Raw genomic sequence first — 20,258 nt, forward strand, 5'->3', positions numbered from 1 at the left:
ATCTCCAAAGAGATGTGACACACCCAGTTGTGGATATTAACCTCTGATTTGAAGGAGATGTGACTCCACCCATTCCAGGTGGGTCTTGATTAGTTTACTGGAATTCTTTAAAAGAGGAAACATTTTGGAGAAAGCCTCAGAGCCACAAGAACCACAAGAGCTCATGTGGCCAGAGACCTTAGGAGATGAAGAAGGAACATGCCCCTGGGGAAAGCTTCATGTAAGAAGAAGCTGGAGAGAAAGCTAGCAAATGTCATCAGGTGTACCATGTGCCTTTCCAATTGAGAGAGAAATCGTGAACTTCATCGGCCTTTCTTGAGTGAAGGTAACCTCTTGTTGGTGCCTTTATTTGGACATTTTTATAGACTTGCTTTAATTGGGACATTTTCATGGCCTTAGAACTGTAAACTTGCAACTTATTAAATTCCCCTTTTTAAAAGGTGTTTCATTTCTGGTATCACAGTATTCTGGCATCTTGCAAAGTAGAACAGTTCTGTTGCACAATCTATACTCTTTCAGCCTCAAATGCCCAATCTCAACCCTCTATCTTCTGATAACCTGTATCCTTAACTTTAACTCTCAAAGTTTACTTATTAATATTAGTTCATATTGGTGAGATCACATAGTAATTGTCTTTTGCTTCTGGTTAATTTCACTCAGTATAATATCTTCAAAATTCATCCATGTTGTTACATACCTCTTGACTTCATTCTGTTTTACAGCTGTGTAGTATTCCATTGTATCTATATATCACAGATTGTTTAGCCACTCTTCTGTTGATGGATATTTGGGCTCTTTCCACCCCTTGGCAATTGTTATAATGCTGCTATAAACATCTGTGTGAAACTGTCTTCTTTACTTCCTCTGAATATATACCCTAGTAATGGGTTTGCTGGATCATATGGCAGTTCTACTGAGGAACTGCCCAACTGCCTTCCCGAGTAATTGTACTATCTTATATTCCCGCCAACAGTGGATAAGTGTGCCTCTCTCTCCACATCCTCTCCAGCACTTGTCATTTTCTGCTTTTTTTTTTTTATCATGGCCATTCTAGTGGGTGTGAGATGATATCTCATTGTGGTTTTGATTTTCATCTCCCTAATAGCAAGGGGAGCCGAGCATCTTTTCATGTGCCTTTTAACCATTTGTATTTCTTCTTCTGAGAAATGTCTGCTCTTGTGTTTTGCCCATCTTTTAATTGGATTGTCTTTTTGTTGGTAAGTTGTAGAATCTCTTTATATATTCTGGATACTAAACCCTTATCTGATATTTGGTTTCAAAATATTGTCTTCCATTGTGTAGGCTGCCCTTTTCCAATCCTGACAAAGTTCTTTGATGCATAAAAGTGTTTAATTTTGAGGAATTTCCATTTATCTATTTCTTTTTTCAATGCCTGTGCTTTTGATATAAGGTCTAGGAAACTGCCTCCTATTCCAAGATTTCTAAGATATTTCTCTACATTTTCTTCTAAAAGTTTCATGGTCTTAGCTCTAATGTTTAGGTCCTTGATCCATTTTGAGTTAATTTTTATATAGGTTAAGAGATATGGATCCTCTTTCATTCTTTCGAATATGGATATCCAGTTCTCCAAACACCATTTATTGAAGAGGCTACTCTGTCCCAGGTGGGTTGGCTTGATTGCCTTATCAAAGATCAATTGTCCATAGATGAGAGGTTCCATTTCCAAATACTTTATTCTAATCCATTGGTTAGTATATCTATCTTTATTCCAGTACCATGCTGTTTTGACCACCGTAGCTTTATAATATGCTTTTAAGTCAGAAAGTGTGAGACCTCCCATTTCATTTTTCTTTCTGAAAATATTTTGAGCTATTTGGGGCACTCTTCCCTTCCAAATAAATTTAGTTATTAGTTTTTCTATTTCTGCAAAATAAGCTTTTGGGATTTTAGTTGGTATTGTATTGAATCAATAAATCAATTCGGGTAGAATTGACATCTTAATTCTATCTAGTCTTTCAATACATGAACCTAGTATGCCTTTCCATTTATTTAGGTCTTCCATGATTTCTTTTAGCAATTTCTTGTAGTTTTCTGTGTATAGGTCTTTTGTCTCCTTAGTTAAATTCATTCCTAGATATTTGATTCTTTTGGTTTGTATTGTAAATGGAATTTTCTTCTTGATTTCCTCCTCAGATTACTCATTACCAGCATATAGAAACACTGCTGATTTGGGGATGTTGATCTTGTATCCCACCACTTTGCCATACTCATTTATTAGCTTTAGTAGCTTTGCTCTAGATTTCTCAGGATCTTTTACATATAGTGTTCTAGTTTGCTAGATGCCGGAATGCAATATACCAGAAATTGCATGTCTTATATAAGGGGGAATTTATTAAGTTGCAAGTTTACAGTTCTAAGGCCATGAGAATGTCCCAACTAAAGCAAGTCTATAAAAATGTCCAAATTAAGGCACCAAAAGAGGTTACCTTCACTCAATAAAGGCTGATGAAGTTCAGGGTTTCTCTCTCAACTGGAAAGGCACATGGCAAACATGGTGACATCTGCTAGCTTCCTCTCCCAGCCTCTTGCTTCATGAAGCTCCCCCAGGGGCATTTGCCTTCATCTTCAAATGTCACTGACTGATGGACTCTGCAGCTTTCATGTCTCTGCTGCTCTCATCATTAAACAGTAAAAAAAAGTAAAACAAAATAATAATTAAGTCAAGTTTCTTCACTTCCACATTTGTTTGCTTGCTGCTGTATATGTGAGATTTCATAATATGATAATGCAGATTCTGTTCTGTCTTCTACCATGTTTTGAAGAAAGTTTGCTTTTACTGGACTCTCCTCCCTTAATACACAGAGTATTGGGAAAAATGGTCTCTGTTCTCCAAGCAAAAAAATGAATGTATTGTTCTATACATTCTGGAGTATATTGTTCTATACATTCTGGTAGATTCTGGAGTATCAAGTTCTAGAAGGTCTGTCATAGTCTGTGGAATTGACGTATAGTTTTGAACTCTTAGAACATGGTTAAGAAAATTCTGTCCATAATTTTTTCCAGCCCAAAGCATCATTACAAAGCCTGCATCCATGAGGAAAGCTCCATCCCTGCTCAGCTTCTCCACCAAAAGCTGAAGAATAGGGGGCTGAGCTATGGTTCTATCATTGATACTGAGTGCTCCCTCATTTGAGAGATTGTCAACTCTATACAAACTGGGATGAGTTGTGAGCAACGTAAACCAGAGGTTGATTTTTCACTTGACACATAGCAAAAATTCATTCATCTAGATGTGCATTTGTCCCAGTCCGGAATGATTTCTGTTTAAGGTGAACCAACACAAAGAGTAGAGAAAAGCTGCAAGGAAAAGGAACCATGAGTTCAGGCTGCTGGTTACTTAGGACTAAAGAACAATAAGCTGAAAGAGAGTCTATGATGGCATTCAACAGGGCATCTTGCATCACTCAGACTGGCAGTAATACAAGTGTCAATAGCTGTATTTGCTAATCATCTAAAATTGCTTGAACATCAGCTCCGAGAAAGACTTCATTCAGAGTTGAAACTACTGGCAAACACAATGTATGGACACATTCTTTGCTCACCTTTTCTGGAAGTATACAAGAGTGCTGACTGAAAAGAAACTGAGTGTCAGATTCTCTTCTAGCGATATCTATACTGCATACCTAGCTTCTGGGTTTACGTTGGGCAAAGACAATAAGTCTGTTGACCAAACTAAGAAGTTCTCAGGGCAAGTATGAACCAAAAGACCTTTGGTGCGTTGAATCCTCATGACTGCCTCAAAACCAATCTTCTGTGTGAGTTATCTATGTAGTTCTTTCTATAACTTCTATACTTAGACTGGGTTGTGCTGGTGGTGGTAAAAGGGATAGTAATAGACACTACCTGCTGAATACTGAGAAATACAACCCAGAGAAGCCAAATCAGAATACTATCCACTGAGAAGGAATAAATCCGCACTGCTAGGTAATAAAAACTACCTGCTGATCAGAACAGTCCAAAGCTAATTTCTTATAGAAGTCAGTGGATAGGATCAAGTGTATTTTCTTAGCAGAGGACCTTTGGTTGTCTCTTCTTGAGCTCCAAGATTTGGGAGCTGTATTTGAAAGACAGATATTCAACCACCAACTGGGGACATCAACTTAAATAAGGCACCCTGAAGTGCAGGGTCAAAGCACTCTGGGTCTCCAGAGTCTTGGTAAACATTTGTGGCAGTGTTTTCAGTAAATCTTGGATAAGCTCTTTACTTTCATTTAAATGTACTAATGAGTTCTCTGACATAAGTATAAAAACATCTTCAATATCTGAAACCATCAGCATCTAAAGTTGAAAGAGGCCTTCTTGAAGAGTTTAGAAATGGATGGTACTGTCAAATGTCATGAAGCCAATTTTTGTTCTCATATTGCCAGGAAGCAAACCTAGACTGTCTAAAAAACTCTGGCAAACTAAATTCAAGTATCCAGTTTCAACTGCATTGTGAGATACAGCAAGTAAAAATATCTATACTAGAGGTTGAGGTGGTCATAATGTGTATTCTGAAGAAGCCATAAACTCAATAGTAGAATTTCAGGTCTTCTATGAGGCTCTACATAAACTCTGGTCAGAGGGTCGTACATGAATTCTTCAGGAACATCATTGACTCAGTAACATAAGTTACACTTCCATCTCCTTTTACCTAGAAAGCTCACAAAATGGTTGATGTGCATCCAGTACGAACAGACACAATTGTACTGGAGGTAACCACAGGCAGTTGCACTAGGTCTTTGAAAGGATGAAGTAGCAGCCCCAAAGGAAGTTTGGCTCGATTCAGTAATGCCTGAGTCTGAAGACTGCTAGTCAGTGTGCATCAAAATCACTCTGGGTGACAGTTAAGTTTCTGGATGTCTTCATGCAAATTTGAAATCAGAGGCTGCAGAGGTGTTGTTGCAAGCACGTCTTTTTCTTGAAGAGAATTGATAACTCTTAGACCCTTTGGATGTAGGCTTAATCCATGCATGCTTTCAGTTAAATGATTAGCACCAAAGGGAGTCTGATTAAAGGCCAGCAGCCCACTTGGGTAATTCAAGAATAGGGTGGCATTCCAAGGTAGTGGTGTGTTCTAATAACCAGGTAGAAAAGAAGGATACGAATAGCCACCAGTTTGGCCCATTTTGGGATTCTTATTAGTAAGCTGTGATGTCGCCAAGAAGCCACAACCTTCAATTTCATCATAACTATTGTGGACCACCAAAGACTCATTCCTGGTATTTGATGTACCACCTTCTTGACTGATAGCTGAATTAAATGAGGGCTATCTCATTAATGGGAGGATTTCTTGGGAATGAGGGCCCTCGCTGGAGGTGGGCCTTTAATTGGAGGGGGGCCCAAGAGGAGTTCCTGGTTGAAAAGTAGAAGCAGGTGAATTCACTAAGAAGGATGTAGAATCTGATTTTAAGTAGCTGTTTTGAAATGAAGGATCTCCAGCTAGAAACATGTTGATAATTTGTTAAATTTGTTTTCTCAGATACAGTTGATTGGGATGATGCATGAGGACAATGGTTTGTCTGTGATCCCATAGGTGGATAGTTATATTGCCAATTCAAAGGTGGTGGCAGGTTGACTCCAGGAAGAAAGCTACCAGAAGGCACTGGTGTCGTAGCCGGGATCTGAGAAGTAGGTGGTGGCATTCGAGGAACATGTTCACTAAGGAGTGAAGTTGTCATTGGAGTAGAAGCCGTGGGAGGTCTATTAAGAGTCTGACCAGGTCCTTGATAATGACTTAATGTAGAAACAGTCTGAGAACCACCACAGTTATGCTGTTCAGAGAATGAATTCAAAGAAGTTTTTGCTGGCATTAGTGAGGGTAAGGTCCTGGAAACCGGGAATTAGATCCTTGGCTCACTGACACTAGTGAAGACATCAAGGCATTTTGGACAGGACCTTTGGTGTAGGGGGACTCTAAGGCTGAGGCGGTTAGGTTCTGGAACTGGAGGCCAGTACCACGGGCTGAGACGTGAGGATGGTGGCTACAGGCATTGGAAAGGACTGGTCGGAGACAACACCAAGTAGAGGTCTTAAAGACGACTGGGACGTCGGGAAACTCAAGGCTGGGAAGAGAGAGGGCGGTGCCTGAAGCCCTAGGCTTGGCTCTGAACTCTCCCCAGCCCGCCAGACCTCGGCCTGGCCTGGGAGCGGAGGGACGGGAGTCTGGCGGGTCGGGCCAGGAGCACCAGGTGAGGACACCCGGCCGGGAATGCCAGACCAGGAGGCGGAGTGGAGACCACGTGGAGAAAGAAGGACGAGCCATTTATTTTTAAATGATGGTATTTCCTTTTCTTTACAACTGTTGTTTTTCCCAGCATTAGTAATTGTGCCATTTGCTTATTTTTTGATATACCAATTCTTGCTTTTTTCCACCTATTGCATCAGCTTTAACAGTACAATCTAACCAAAGTAATATATGTAGAAATGTAAGAACATAAAAGTTAAAATTTCTTATAATCCAATTGCCCAGAGTTAATCACTGTTAATATTATGTGTCCTTCCAGTATTATTTTCCAAATTATAAAAATGATAAATTTTTTATTTTGTTCTTTCCTGAAGAACTCTCCCAGAGTCCTTGCCTCCTGCTCCAACTAGTCTGGTAGCTTTCTAGGTTTACTGCTTGGCTCTCATCCTAGGACTTCGTTTCATTGCCATGCCACTTTGTTATGTTTGTTCACCTGTTTCCTGGCTCCTATACTGTCCTCTTTCTTGTTTTAAATTCCTATTTGCGGGAACATAATCTCCAATAGTTTCCTTTAAAAATGCATGGGAAAGTGGGAGAAAGTTCAAGGGTGGTGGTGGAGTTATACAGAGAAGGTAGGGTTTAACATATGAGTATTAGTGCTGAATCGTTATACTGATATTTCTTTTAATCTCCAGTACCTTAGAGCAGCCAGAAGTAAAAACCTAAAATTGTGGAATTGTAACCCATATGAAACTCTGAAATCTGTTCTACAACTAGTTGTTGTGATGTACTTTGAAATTTATTGCTTTTTGTACATGTTATTTAAAGAGAAGAAAGAGTATAACAGAGAAAATAGGATTTAACAGATGAATATGACTGCTGAATCATTATATTGATATTTCTGTTGATCTCCTGTGTCTTGGAGAAGCTAGAAGTAAAAACGAATAATCGTGGAACTGTAACCCATACCAAACTTTAAAATCTGTTTTATAACTACTTGTTAAAATGTACTTGGAAATTTGTTGCTTTTTTGTTCATATATTATATTTCACAGTTAAAAAAGTTAAAAAAAAGCCTGGGAAAGAATTACACTTAGTTTCTACATGTCTGAAAATATCTTTATTCTACTCTTATGTTGGGTCTGTACTTTTTCTGGGTACATATTTTTTGGGGGTCATATTTTTTGTGTGTTTTTTTTGTTTTTTGGGTTTTCTTGTCATAATTTGGAAACACTATTACACTGCACTACCTCACAAGTCATGTTAGGGAGTCCAATGTCATTTTGATTTCTCTTCTTTTGTCTGGTCTTTTTCTTTCTCTGTAAGCTTTTTAGGACCGTCTCTTTACCTCTGATGTTCTGAAATTTTATGAATCTGTGACTTGATGTGGGTCTTTGTTAATTTATTCTGCAGGTCACTTGTCGAGTCTTCCAGGCTAGAAACTCATACCTTACACTTCAGAAAGCATTCTTAGGTCTGTGTGAGATAATTTCTTCCCTCTGTGTTCTCTTTCTCACTGGAACTCCCTTTAATAAGATATTGGACTTTCTGGGTAGATTTTAATTTGGCCATAATACTTTATAATTTCACAGAGGTTTTTCTTATCTGTTATTTTTTCCATTGTATCTTCCTGTTTTATAACTCTTAAATTCAAAATTATATAATTTACTTTTTAAAGGTCATGGGAAATTTTAAAATATCTATTTAGTAACAGATAACTTTATTCGAGTTCCTTAGTCTCTCCAGTAATTTGCCATTGGCTTTTCCTGGATTTTCTAGGTGGGTGATCTTTTCATCTCAGATAATGGTGATTTTATATCTCATCCATTATCTAAAACTTGTACTTAATCAACATTATAGTAATAGCAACAGGCTTGTTTCTTTTGATGAAAATGCCTACAGTGTGTCACTATTAAGAATACTATTGAATTTGACATATAGATATCTTAAGGAGTTTAAGAGTCCTGTTCCATCTTACAACGTTTAAAGATTAGCACTATTTTTTCATTTTATCAAATACCTTTTTGTTATCAATATTAGTCAAGGTAGGCCAACTGCTATCACAAACAGTTCCCCAAATCTTAGCAATTGAAGAATCTGTTAACATTTAAACAGCTCAATATAAATGTTCTTGGGGTAACCTTCCAAATCATGATTCCAGGACCCCCGACCTTCATCCTGTGACTCTGCCATCACGTAGGGCCTTAGATTCTTCTATAGGATTCTGTGCACCCGCCAGCAGCTGGAGGAAGAGAGTCAATGACTGCATAGGAAAAAATGTTACGGGCCAGGTCTGGAAGTGGCGCTCAATTTCCAGTTGCATTCCATTTACCAGAACGCAGCTGTAAATACATACCTACTAGCAAGGAAGGCTGATAAATGTAGTCTTGGTTTGTGTCTAGGAGGGAGAAGAAGCAGGTTTAGTGAGCAATTGGCCAGCAACATCTTAATCTATTAATGTGATGTATTACGTAAATTTCCTTTATAGTGTCATCCTTAAATTATTTGAATAACCCTACTTGATCTTGATGTATCATTTAATTGTCTGCTAGATTTGATTTGTTAGTGATTTGTTTAGGATATAAATTTGCATTTATGTCCATCTATATTCTAAAGGATTTATCAGCCATGTAATTAGCAAGCCTGAATTCAAACAGTCTTCTTTTTTTTTTGGCATGGACAGGCTCTGGGAATCAAACCCGGGTTTCTGGCATGGCAGGAGAGAACTCTGCCACTGAGCCACTGTCACCCAGTATTCATTTTTAATAGTAAACTTCTAAATTATGTTCTAGTATAAAAGAAAAACAGTAGTTCTTCTTTTTCATGGACCCAAACTCTTCATTCAGAAAGAGCCCACTATTTCAAAAGAGATTTCATTTTCAAAAGATTTACATAGTTTTTAACCAAGATAGTTGACTTGAATTACACAATATGTTCACATTCACAATAAAAAAGGGGGTTGGCAAGAACAGTGTGCAGCTAAACCCTGCTGCAGTGAAGATATGATAAAGTATATTTCACTCTGAAAGTCAGTTACAGACTCTCAACTGAACTTTATGGAATGCCATATTTCAAAAAGACCCAGCACACCCATTGGGATATGTTTTGGTTTGCTAAATGCTGCCAGAATGCAATATACCAGAGATGGAATGGCTTTTAAAAAAGGAATTTATTAAATTACAAGTTTACAGTTCTAAGGCTATAAAAATGCCCAAACTAAGGCATCTGGAGAAAGATATTTTGACTCAAGAAAGGCCGATATCTGTCATATGGGAAAGCACATCGCTGGCATCTGCTGGTCCTTGTTCCCAGTTCCATTGCTTCCAGCTTCTGATGCCAGTGGGTTTCCTCTCTAAGTGTCTGTGAGCCTTCACTTAGCAACTCCAGGACACAACTCTGGGTTCTGGTTGGCTTAGAATCTCATGGGAAGGCACATGGCAATGTCTGCTGGGCTCTGCTTCTCCAAAGGTCCATGTCAAGGTGTCTGTTCTCTGTCAGTACTCCAAACATCTCCAAATCTCTGCATCTCTGTCAGCTCTGAAGCAACTGTGTTTTCTCCAAAATATGTCCCTTTTAAAGGACTCTAGTAAACTAAATAAGAGCCACGTTGAATAAGTGGAGCCACATCTCCATCTAATCAAAAGGCCACACCCACAATTGGGTGTGTCACATCTCCATGGATTAATCTAACCAAAAGGTCACACCCACAATTGAGTGGTTCAATCTCCATGGAAACAATCTAATCAAAGGTTTGCACCCTACCATATTGAATCAGGATTAAAGAACATGGATTTTCTGGGGTACACGGTACTTTCAAACCAGCACAGGATACATAACTGCTAAGATTATTCATGGTTTTGATCCTTCAAAATTCTAGACTTTCCTGGAAAAACTAGATCTAAAACACCTTGCAAATGCCATCCATCATCAAAATCACAGTTTTAGTGCTTCCTCACTCTCGTCTTCTCAGAAATATACCACTGGCAGGCATTTCCAGTCATTACTGTTGGAAAGTTTTAACATTGCCAAGGCAGGCACTTGGACTCTCAGGAAATGAAAGATGCAATTTTAAATAACCACAAGAAACCCTGACATTGCTTTTCTGCCTGGAAAGCATAATCCTTAATACCTCATAACCCACAGCACAAGCCAAAGACTTAAATTCCAGATGCTAAAGGCTTTAGCAGGGGCCACCGGGATCTGTCATGTGCAGAAGAATCAAACTTTTATTAACTTCCAATGGCAATGTGTCAACAGCGAGAGTAGGGTAGGAAAGAGTAAAAGGTTAATTCAAAATGATCATAAGACATAGGTACTGAAAGCCAGAGGGAAACAGAAAGTGGCATAGTAAAGTTCATTTTCAACATTACTGGAGGAGGATGACCAAAAGGGAGCAAAATGAAAAGAACTACGATAAAATGAAAATACTAATGAGGAATGAAAGTAAATGGAAAAATGATTGCCAATATGAATAAATTTTAATAGCCAAATATGAAGTCTAGGTTTTTGCCCCCCATCACTACCAAAAATAAAAAAGTGAAATCAAGAACGACTTTGAAGAATAAGTTTCCTAAGTTTCACTCACAAAAGGAGAAGGGGAGGGAGGGTGAACCTATTTAAGTTTGGAGAGAAACATCTTAGAGAAAGTATTTCAAATAAATTATTTTCCAAGCACATGCCATAACTCATCTTCATTTACACTGAACACACTTTAAATATTTTCTGTTATTTGGCTTTACTTACACTCTGTTTTAAATATAACTTGTGTAGAGTCTATTAAACCCTACATAGTTATCTATGCTTAGAAATATACTATTACATTTAGAATATGTTGAGAAGGGAGGCAAAAAGTCAATATAGATTATGAAAAAAGTTTTTCCTAAAATCAAAAAAGAAAAAGAAAACATCTTACTTTCTGAACTGCTAATTAAAGTAAAACTGTCTACCTTGTGGGTTTATTTCCTTAGGGCCTATTCCAGGATCTAATTAGTTCCACTGTCAAGAAATATACAAATCTGAATAGACAGACTCCAGGCTTTAACAAGGAAAATTCAACAAGGCAAGAGCTCCTCTAGTGCTTTTAGGCCCTTCACTGGGCTTGCACCCCCTACAAAAACTTTCATAAAACAGAGACCTCCAGAGCCTATAGCAAAATTGACCACTGGCAAATCCCTTGCTGGCATTTTGAACCTCTTAACTGCCACCTCCATTAGTACAGGCTCTATGTGGGAAAATATGGCATGCTATGTTTCTAGAGCTGAGCTCATTGGCAGGTTTCAGGGAAATAAGAAGTCCAGTGTGACCAAACAGGAGCACTGTGTTTCCTCAACAGACATGCATCACTGCCTCTTTGTCACTGGTCCTCAGGCCCCTGGAAGGGCTTTCCAGACTTACCCAACAGACACTGAGAGTTCCAAATGTTTTCTTTATGAAAGCAAACCCCATGAAACAGGAAAGGCCACTATTTCATCTAGTTCCATCTCCCTTTGGTTCCTCACCCATATGCTTCTCCTCTTTCCCTAAAACCACACACTCAAGTATTGGCAATCACCACATGTTTATTGAGCACGTCCTTACCCACTTCTTTTTCTTTGGTCCCTTCCCCAGACCCCACTCCCATCCTCACCCATAAAGCCTTGAACTGCTGACCTATCTCAGAACTGGGAAGACAGAGGGTGCCAGAGGCCCATCCTCCCAGTGTGTGACATGGGGGACATGAGGAAAGGGAGTGGGGCTGCAGTGGGCTAAGTTCAGTGAAGCATCCTGGTTGCAGAGTCTACCTCCCTCCCCACTGCACCTCTCACATCCCCACCATCTCAAGTGTCCCCAGAAGTGAATAATTCATCACTACGATTTGTTTCTATGTTCTTTAACCTCAGATTGAGAAACTGGCCAAAAGTGAGTCAAGAGTCTGAGTGCTGGAAGTCAGGGAGAGTCTGTGGCATCCATGACTTTCTGCAGAAGGCAGACCCCTGTTCTCTAGAACCCCCACCAGTGTGTTCACGAATGCTTCTAGAGCACTTGAGTTTGGACTCAGGCCCAGCAGCCCATGGAGCTGAGAAGAAAGTTGGCTGTTGGCCTTTGGCTCTCTCCTAGCAGCCATAGCTAGGTGTTTGGGTACAGTTCCTAATTTGCAGGGTAGTTCCAAACTTGGGCTGAACTCTGAAGGGAATATATTTCTGTCTGTGTCTGCCTACTACCTAAGCTGCCGAGAGACTAGTTCTTGATTTTGCAATTTGACCTATTCCTTTCCCTCCAGAACAGAAAAGTCAGCTTTTCCTTTATGGTATGCTTATCAAGAGCAAAAATAATATTCCTAACTATCTGACAGTTAAACCAAAAACTCCTTATGTTTAACCCGGAGGATGAAATGTTGCAATACAAACATATATAATTCAACTGTTATATATATCAGCCAAAGATAACAGCCCAGATTAGCCTGGGAGAATTCAGAGCCTGCAGGAGCTATTCTTCTGTCACTGCCAGATCTACTGTTGATCAGCCAAGAAAGAAAATCTGTATGTTGTCTTTTGGCAAACGAACATGCAAACTCTAGGCCCTGAACTTAGTAACTCCCAATAGATATTTTGTTTACTTATATCCGGTCAGTTTTATGGCTTCAGCAGAACTAGTAGCTGATGTCCAAATTAGATTCTATTCCTATTAACTGAGACAGGTGCTACAGTCCCTCCTTATTTTTCAGGGGGTGGGTATGGTGGGGGAAGGCAATAAAGTCAGCTAGTGTCTGTGCTTCAGGCCTAGGCAAGTCCTCCTGGGATGGAACTTGAGATATATCAAGGACTTAAAATAAGGTATATCACATAAGGAAGAAGGAGTCCATGAAAACAATACAACCTTATTTTTTGATGCTTTATTAAGACACCTATTCCATACTGCTTTGGATTTGGAATCACCGCATCTCTCTGAAGACAGAGGACTGCTGACTATGGAAAACTGAAGGATGTACCTCGGCTTTAAAGTTGGTAAATATCAAGCCTGTGCATATAAGTGTGTGTGTGTGTGTGTGTGTGTGTGTGTGTGTGTGTGTGCACCTGAGCACGTGTGGAGGGGGAGTGTATGTGAGCATTGTGTGAGTGTGATGGGCATGAGATTTTGAAACACCCCCAACGAACTACTAAGAACACCCCACATCAAGCCTCCGTCCTTCACACTCACGTAAATAGATCTGTTCTTCAGCCTCAAATTTTCCCTTGAATGAGCTCTTCTAAGCTTGGTCCAAACTTGGATGTGTTAGGAGACTGGGAGTGCAAGCCAGCCTGTTTGGCTCTCACAATAAGACACCTTCTCCAACACCAATTTTAACACTAACAAAAGTAAGGTGTTATCTTCATCTGTCTAACTCCTGTGTTGATCTCTCAAATGTTTCCAGATATAGGTGTCATTTATTATGGACTCTCAAACATAGAAACTTAGCATGCGGTCACAAAAATCAGGGGAGGCATAGATAAATGAGGAATCACTCAGACAAGCTACAGGGTATGAATCTAGTAATTCTGCTTTTTGCTCAGCCCTGTGCTACTAATCACAGTAGACTGGGGAAAATGCTCTGACTTCTCACTCATTTCCCTCTAACAGATATCTGGTCCAGGAACAATTTGCCTCATCTAAAAGTAATTTTCAAACAGAATTAACCCAGAAGCTATACAATGAAGCTACAAAAAAAAGGAAGATGAAACACCCACACACACAGCATGGCAAACATAAAATGCTCCCAAGAAAATACTGCTGCAGAGCAGATAAATTTTCTTACTAAACATATGCTTTTTTAAAAGTCTTCAAAAGCAATGAAACAACTGACACAAAGCAGAAACAAGAGCTCAGGGATGATGTGAAAACAAGATATGAATTGCTGCCAAAACTCAGGAAAGGAATAAGAATTAATTAGAAGTAACACTAGGAATAATAAAAACTGCTTCTTACTCAAAAGACATGGAGGAGAGGATTTTAAAAAGGGAGTAAAGTAAATAAAAACAAAGAGTTAAAAAGAATAAAAAGAGTTGAAAAGTGATAGAGAACATGATAATTACAGAAGATAAAAGAAATTAACACATGTATAACTAGTGTCCCCAAAGAAGATAACCAAAATAATGGAACATATGAAACATCTAATAATAGGTTACAAGAAAAATTTTCAAGAATAAAAGAATTGAGTCTATCACAGTACATGCCCATTTCCTAGGAAAACTTGACAAAGAATTGTCAACAGTAAAATATACCTAGTAAAGTGATTTAGGAAGAATCCTTTGGTGGTTTGGAGCTGTACCCCAGAAAAACATGTTCTTAAACTTAATCCATTCCTGTGGGTGTGAACCCATCGTAGGTAGGACGTTTTGAGGTGGCTACTTGAGTTGAAGTGTGGCCCACCTCAATGAGGATAGGTCTTAATCCTATTGCTGCAGACCTTTATAAGTGGAATGAAATTCAGACAGAGAAAGAAAGCCACCAGAAGAAGAAAAACTGAAATTCATGGGAACCTGAAAGCGAACTGAAAGGCCAGGAGAGGCCACCATGTACATTGCCACGTGACAGGGGAACCAAGGACCAAAGATCATCTGGGACCAGCCCCAGAACTCCAGTTTTCAGGAAGAAAGCATTGCCTTCCTGACTCCTTGATTTGGACTTTCTCTTAGCCTCCAAACCATGAGCAATTAACTCCTCATTGCTTAAGCCATCCCTTTGAATGGGTTTGATAAAGAATAAGGAGTGGCTGCTTAAGATGTGTGGAATGTTTAACTGGGTTGAATTTAAATATGTGGAAATGGACAGAGGTGATGATAGCACATTATTGTGAGTATAATTAAGAATATTGAACGTGTGTGAACGTGGTTCATAGGGGAAGTTTAGAGTCATGTATGCCAACAAAAGGGAAGTTAAAGTGTAAAGCATAGGACTGTTAAACACAGCAAATTTTGTGGTGGATGACAACTGTGATTAACAGTACAAATATAAAAAATTGCTTCCTTGAACTGGAACAAATGAATGACACTATTACAAAGAGTTAATAATAGAGTAGCATATAGAAAAATGTACCTACTGTAAACCATGGACTGTACTTAACAATAATATCTTAATATTCTTTAATAAAAGTTACAAATACCATGCCAATGCTAGGAGTCAGTGATGGGAGTGGTGGTGGGAGGGTATAGGACATCTGGTTCTTGTTTGTTTGAAGTAATGAAACTGTTCTAATATTAATTGTGGTGATGCATGCATAACTATGTGATGATACAGTGAATCCCTGATTGTATACTTTGGATGGCTTGTATGGTGTGTGAATGTATCTCAATAAAGCTGCATTTTTTTAAAAAAAGAGCACCCAGGAGGGAGAGGAGGTCTATTCCGAAGGAAGTAGAAAAGATCTTCATTCCAAGTCCTGTGAACTTTGAGGGAATTCCTAAGGCCTCCAGCAATCACAAGCTGAGGAAAAGATACAGGGTCCCTGACTACTGCTCTGTGCAGGGTCACATTAGACAGACATGACCTGTCCTTTCCATTTCTCTCAGGCTGATCTGCTTCATAGGGGAGCTAAGCTCTAAAGGAGATAACCAGCCAAAGCAGAGCCAATTTGCAGAGAGTGAAAGGGGCTTTTTCTTTGGTTTTTTTTTTTTTTTTAATTTACTACTGACATTCAAGAAAATCTCTGTCATATCACTAGTTAGAAACAACTAGAGGCAGCTCAGGGACTCAAATATGGAGTTAACCTGTTAAAATGTTAACATGTTAAAATACTAAAATGTACAGTGTGAAAGAGATTATAAGACAAATAAAGTAAAAGGAAATGATGGTCAATTCAAAGGAATATAATAAAAATCCAGAATACATATATGAAAAGAACCAGACTTTGGACTTACTGGAAAAAGACATTAAAACAGTGATCCACAATATGCTGAAGGAGATGAAAGAAAACACAGACAAAGAATTGAAGGATATGAGGAATGAACAACTGAATGAACAATGTGGGAATCTCACCAGAGAAATACTGGAGTTGAAGAATACAAGAACTGAAATAAAAACTACCTGACAGTTTCAATAGCAGGTTGGAGGTGGCAGAAGAAATAATTAGTGAGCTGAAAGATTTGACAACTGAAAGGATTCAGGATGAGAAGCAAAAAGATGAAAGAATAAAATAAATAAATAAATATATGAAAACAGATCCTAAGGCAACTGTGAGACACCATAAAGCAGACCAATACACACATTATAAAAGTTCCAGAAGAAGAAGGAGAGAAAGAGGTAGAAGGAATATTCAAAGAAATAACAGCGGAAAACTTCCTAAATTTAACAAAAGACATGATTTGCACACTAAAGAAGCTGAAGGAAGCTCAAACAGGAAAAACTCAAAAAGAACTATGCCCACACTCATGGTAATCAAATTTTTTTACACCAAGGACAAGGAGAGAGTTCTGAGAGTTGTAAGAGAAAAACAACATGTTATTTTCTAGGGAATCCCAATAAAATTAAGTGCTAATTTCTCATTAGAAACCATGGAGGCAAGAAGGCAGTAGCATGAAATATTTAAAATGCTTAACAAAAATGATTGCAAACCAAGAACTTTATATCTGGCAAGACTTTCATTCAAATATGGAGGAAATTTTAAGATATTCCCCAATACATAAAACCTGAGGGAGTTTGTCACCATTAGATCTGCCATACAAGAAATGCTAAAGAGGTCTTCAGACTGGAAGGAAAGTACACTAGAAATGGGTTAAATCTGTAACCAAAAGAAAGAAGAAATAGCTATACTAATAAGAGACAAAATAGACTTTAAATGTAAAGACATCATAAGAGACAAGGAAGGACATTACATATTAATAAAAGAGACAATTCACCAAAAAGTAAAAACAATCATAAATGTTTATGCACCCTATTAAGGAGCTCTGGAGACATGAGGCAAACATTAGCAAAACTGAAGGGAGCAATAGACATTTCAACAATAATAGTGGGAGATTTCAATACACCACTCTGCTCGGTAGACATAGCAATCAGATGAAGGATCAACAAGGGGATAGAGAAAGTAAACAATTTGATAAATGAGTTAGACCTAACAGATAATATATAGGTCATTACACCCCAACACCAGGATATACATTCTTCTCTAGTGCTCATGGAATATTCTCCAGGATAGAGCATATACTATGGCACAAAATAGGACAGGTTTTTATAAATTTAAAAAGATTAAAATTATTCAAAGCAGTTTTTTCTGATAACAACAAAATGAAACTAGAAATTAATAGCCCCAAAAGAACCAGAACTTTCAAAAATATGTAGAGATTATTTAGTATACTCTTAAACAATCAGTGAGTCAAAGAAGAAATTGCTAGAGAAATCGGTAAATATCTGGAGATGAATGAAAATGAGAATACAATTTATCAGAATTTATGGCATGCAGCAAAGGCAGGGCTGAAAGGGAAATTTATTGCCTTAAATGCCTATATTAAAAAAGAAGAAAGAGCAAAAACTGAGGGCTTCACTGCTCATCAGGAAGAACTAGAGAAAGAATAGCAACCTAACCTCAAAACAAATAGAGGAGAAATAACAGATGAAATAGCAGATTAAAGCAGAAATGAATGAATTGGAGAACAACAACAACAATAGAATCAATAAAAGCGATTTCTCAAAGATTCTTTTGAGAAAAATCAATAAATCAATGGATGTGTAGCTAGGCTGACAAAAAGAAAAAGAGAGAAGATGCAAATAAACAAAATCAGGAATGAAAGCGGGGATTGTTACCATGGACCCTGAATTAAAAAAAAAAAAAGAGAGAGAGAGAGACTATGAACAATTATACACCAACAAACTAGACAACTTAGATGAAAAGAACAAATTCCTAGAAATACATGAACAACCTACACTGACTCAAGAAGAAACAGAAGATCTCAATGAAACAATCACAAGAGATTCAATCAGTCATCAAAAAATCTTCCTACAAAGAAAAGCCCAGGACCAGATGGCTTCACAAGGGAATTTTATCAAATATTCCAAAAAGAGCTAACACCAATCTTGCTCAAACTCTTCCAAAACACTGAGGAAAAAGGGACACCACCTAGCCCATTTTATGATGCTAACATCACTTTAATACCAAAACCAGGTAAAGATGCTAAAGGAAAGGAAAACTACAGGCCAATCTCTCTTATGAATAGAGATACAAAAATTCTCAACAAAATACTAGCAAATTGAATCCAAAAACACATCAAAAGAATTATACACCACAACCAAGTAGAGTTTATACCAGGAATGCAAGGGTGGGCTAACACAAGAAAATCAATCAATGTAATACAGCATATTAACAAGTAAAAAGGAAAAATTACATGATCATCTTGCTGAGAAATCATTTATCAAAATCTAGCATGTTTTTCTGATAAAAATACTTCCAAAGGTAGGACACAAAGGACACTTCCTCAATATGATAAAGGACATATATGAAAAACCCAGAGCCAGCATTATTCTCCATAGGCAGAGACTGAAAACCTTCTCCCTAAGACCAAGACTGAGACAAGGATGCCCTCTGACACCACTCATTGTATTAGAAGTTCTAGCTAGTTCAACATTGTATTAGAAGTTCTAGCTAGAGAAGTCAGGCAGAAAAAAGGATGAAAAGGCATCCAAGGGCAGGCAACAGCAGCTCAGTGGCAGAGTTCTCACTTGCCATGCCAGAGACCCAGATTCGGTTCCCGGTGTCTGCCCATGTTTAAAAAAAAAAAAAAAAAAAATCCAAGTCAGAAAGGAAGAAGTAAAACTTTCATTATTTGCAGATGACATGATGCTATACTGGAAAACCATTGAGAAATCTATGACCAAGCTAAATAAACAAATTCAGCAAAGTGGCAGGACGTAAGATGAATGTGCAAAAGTCAGTAATGTTTCTATACACAAGCAATGACCTGAGGAGACAAATAAAAATTCCATTCAAAATAGCAACTAAAAGAATCAATTTATACAACTATGTGATGACATTGTGAGCCACTGACTGTACACCATGTATGGAATGTTTGTATGTTAAGTTTTATCAGTAAAAGTATTTTTTAAAAAATCAATTATCTAGGAAAAACTTAACCAGGGATGTAAAAGACCTCTACACAGAAAACTAGAAAACATTGCTAAAAGAAATCAAAGACCTAAATAGATGTAAAGACATCCCCTGCTCATGGATAGGAAAATTAAATGTCAATTCTACCCAAACTGACCTACAGATTCAATGCAATACCAATACAAATTCCAACAACCTACTTTGAAGACTTGGAAAACATAGATATCAAATTCATTTGGATCTTTTCTATAACTACTTGTTAAAATGTACTTGGAAATTTATTGCTTTTGTGTGTGTATATATATATATATATATTTCACAATAAATACTTGTTAAAAAATTAAAAATTAAAAATATATTAAAAATTTCATTTGGAAGGGAAAGAGACTTTGAGTAGCTAAAAATATCCTTAAAAAAATAAAGTGGGAGGACTAACACTTCTTGATTTTAAAGCTTATTACAAAGCCACAGTGGTTAAAACAGCATGGGGCAGGCACAAAGACAGAAATAGTGACCAATGGAATCCAATTAAGAGTATGGAGATAGACAACCAAATCTATGGTCAATTCATCTTTGACAAGGCCCCCAAATCTGCGAACTGAGACAGAATAGTTTTTTCTATAAATGAGCATGGGAGAATTGGATATCAATAGCCAGAAGAATGAAAGAGGACCCTTATCTTACACCCTATACAAAAATGAACTCAAAGTGGATCAAACACCTAAATATAAGAGCCAGTACCATAAAATTCCTAGAAGAAAATATAGGGAAACATCTTCAAGACCTGATAATAGGAGTTAACTTCTCAAACTTTACACCCAAAAGCACAATCAATGAAAGAAAAAATAGATAAATGGGAACTCCTAAAAATCAAACGCTTTTGTACCTCAAAGGACTTTGTCAAGAAGGTGAAGAGGCAGCCAACTCAATGGGAGAAAACATATGGAAATCACATATCAGAAAAAGGTTTGATATCCCATATTTATAAGGAAATCATACAACTCAACAACAAAAGAACAAACAA

The 20,258-nt window shown here is 37.8% G+C and overlaps 1 pseudogene; it reads right to left on the minus strand.

Annotated features, from left to right (window-relative positions):
* Positions 1 to 2,681: 2,681 nt before the first annotated feature.
* LOC143686858 (protein transport protein Sec24A pseudogene) lies at positions 2,682 to 4,975 on the minus strand (annotated as a pseudogene).
* Between the last annotated feature and the right edge of the window lie 15,283 nt (positions 4,976 to 20,258).

The sequence above is a fragment of the Tamandua tetradactyla genome, chromosome 6 (genome assembly GCF_023851605.1).
Source record: "Tamandua tetradactyla isolate mTamTet1 chromosome 6, mTamTet1.pri, whole genome shotgun sequence".
In the NCBI taxonomy this organism is placed as follows: Eukaryota; Metazoa; Chordata; class Mammalia; order Pilosa; family Myrmecophagidae; genus Tamandua; species Tamandua tetradactyla.